The sequence below is a fragment of the Lucilia cuprina genome, chromosome 2 (assembly GCF_022045245.1).
Source record: "Lucilia cuprina isolate Lc7/37 chromosome 2, ASM2204524v1, whole genome shotgun sequence".
Lineage (NCBI taxonomy): Eukaryota > Metazoa > Arthropoda > Insecta > Diptera > Calliphoridae > Lucilia > Lucilia cuprina.
This window is the reverse complement of record NC_060950.1, coordinates 6,151,028-6,154,092: the sequence shown is the minus strand read 5'-3', so window position 1 is coordinate 6,154,092 and position 3,065 is coordinate 6,151,028. Positions and strand designations below refer to the sequence as shown.

At 25.2% G+C, this 3,065-nt stretch overlaps 1 protein-coding gene across 1 annotated transcript in view; it reads left to right on the top strand.

Moving 5' to 3' along the window:
* Nucleotides 1–3,065, top strand: part of LOC111688747 (guanylate cyclase 32E) — a 60,683-nt gene that overhangs the window by 43,695 nt on the left and 13,923 nt on the right. The gene's annotated exons all lie outside the window — the stretch shown is intronic.

Genomic DNA, 3,065 nt, shown 5'->3' with positions numbered 1-3,065 from the left:
GTCTATAGTCTAGTCTATAGTCTAGTCTATAGTCTAGTCTATAGTCTAGTCTATAGTCTAGTCTATAGTCTAGTCTGTAGTCTAGTCTAGTCTATAGTCTAGTCTATACTCTAGTCTACAGTAGTGTATAGTCTAGTCTTCATCTGTTTATTGTTATTATATCTGATATTATTAAAAAAAATAATAAAGATTTTTGGAATACTAAAAACGAAATGTATTATTTAATCAAGAAATAAAATTATTATTTGACATGCTGTGACGAAAAGTTATTGTTAGAAGAAGCGCATTAAAGTTTCATAATGTTAACCAATAATAAATACAGTCTGGAAAATAAACAATAAATACTCTATGGCAGACAGATAAATGTCTTCAGTGTGTCTAAAAATATATTCATCTGTAAGTTTTTTGTTATAAAAATATTGCTTGCTTAACTATTTTCTCTTACATATGACTTCCTAACCTCATTTATAGATTTAACTATGAAAATAAGTGGAAATAACTCTGTTAAAAACTGTTAGTACTATTTAAAAAAAAAAATCATATCCCTAGAGGAAAGGGTTTGAATTTGTTTAAGTTTTAAATTTGAACTATAAAGAGTAGAGTTTAAAAATAAATGAGTAATAATTTTGCTAAATACATCAAGGATTTATTATCACACACATAATTTTATTAAATTTACTATAAAAATTAATACATTTACACATAAATTACAATAAAAGATAAAAAGTTAAATACTTGCAAATAAATTTTATTGTTTTAAACTTACATCAAATCCCTGTATTGAATGATATGATCTATTAAAAATACGACTCATCACAAGACGACCATCATAAATGTCACCACCCATCTGTAAAACTTCAGTTAAAGCTTGTGCGTAAATTGTCACACTGTCATATAAATGTAGACCATAAATTGGTACCTGGAAGATAAAAAAAAAATCAACAAAATTATTAAATCTATCATAAAATCATGTTGTAATAAAAACCATGTCATTCTATAAATATGTACGTATGACAAAAAAATATTTACACATGTAAAAATGACACACATCCTGCTATATGTACAAAATACACATGTTTTTTTGTAAAAATGCCTACATACTAAGTGGCCTTGAAAAAAAAAAACAACAAAAATTTGTGGAATTTAAAGTGATTCGTTAAAATGTATTTAATTTAAATACAATCTACATAATACATCCATATGGTTAGGTAAGGTTGAAAGGAGGACGTATGCTACATGAAATTCGAAGATATACATATGATCCACTATCGGATATGTTGTGCGCTTCTTATAACACATACATATACGCAAATATGAAAATGTGTTTGTTGGTTTGTTTGATGTTCGAAGTTAAAGTAATGCAAGGCAGACCACGTTCTAACTAACTAACTAACTAACTAACTAACTAACTAACTAAATAACTAAATAACTAAATAACTAAATAACTAACCAACTAACTAACTAACTAACTAACTAACTAACTTACTAACTAACTAACTAACTAACTAACTAACTAACTAACTAACTAACTAACTAACTTACTAACTAACTAACTAACTAACTAACTAACTTACTAACTAACTAACTAACTAACTAACTAACTAACTAACTAACTAACTAACTAACTAACTAACTAACTAACTAACTAACTTACTAACTAACTAACTAACTAACTAACTAACTAACTAACTAACTAACTAACTAATTAACTAACTAACTAACTAACTAACTAACTAACCAACTAACTAACTAACTAACTAACTTACTTACTAACTAACTAACTAACTAACTAACTAACTAACTAACTAACTAACTAACTAACTAACTAACTAACTTACTAACTAACTAACTAACTAACTAACTAACTAACTAACTAACTTACTAACTAACTAACTAACTAACTAACTAACTAAATTACTTACTAACGAACGAACGAACTAAATACTTAAGCAACTTCTACCACAGCCTCTTCTTCTTAGAATAAAGCTTTTAACAAATTCCTGAAATATCTGTATTTGAGTTTAAATATGTCAGATTTTGGCATTTACATACATATGTATTACATATGTATTAAAATAAGTGTAAAATTTTCCTTAAAGACGTATTATTTCAAAGCGACATGATTTATTGCTTGTACATAGTGGCAACATAAAAATCAAATGGATTTTATATTTTCGATGATAAAAAAATTGGTGATTTAACGCACATTTTTTAAGTGTTGTCTTTTATAAAGAATGTGAGATATTAAACAAATGCTTAAATGGGTTATATTCGAATAGGTTTTTTTATAACATTTTAGGAATTTATGATAATACGATTCATTATACTTGATATCTGATATCAAGGTTCGGTTATGTCCAGCCATTTATTTTTGATTTAAAAAAATGTTCATACCTATGTATGTATATGTATGTACATTTTACTGATACACACATTCTTATGTGAAAAATATTTTCTTTTTTCGAAAATTAACAGAAACAAAGACAAAGGGTATTAAAATTCAATTTCACTAATTTTGTTATTTTTAATAATTACATGTCACAAATATATAACATAAACATGTACTATGTATATATATGTATTTCGATTTAAATCCTATGAATAATTCTTAGTATGTCAAATTCGATGTCTGTATATTTTTTTTTTGTTATTTACACACTCACACTAACATACATATTTATATATGTAGGTATGTATTATTATATGTATTATACATATAAATGTGTAGTACAATATATAACATATAAAAAGTTACTTACCGAAATGTTGTCAAATACACGTTCATGATATGGTACTAAAAACGGATGTTTACGAGCGTATTCCTTTATTTTACTACATCTTTCGCTGGAAATTGTTAATATTTGCCAAAGAAAAAGAAAAAAAAAAAAACATTAAAAAAGCTTTAATTTTGAAATATTCATCTTTAATTATTAAATTTATCTTCTTTTGTGTACTGAAATTGAGTTCGAAAAAAGACATTGTAGAACAATAAAACGTTTGAAGATAAATTTTGATTTAAAAGCTTTTTACTCGTGTTAACAAAGTGGTCTTTAAAATACATACAT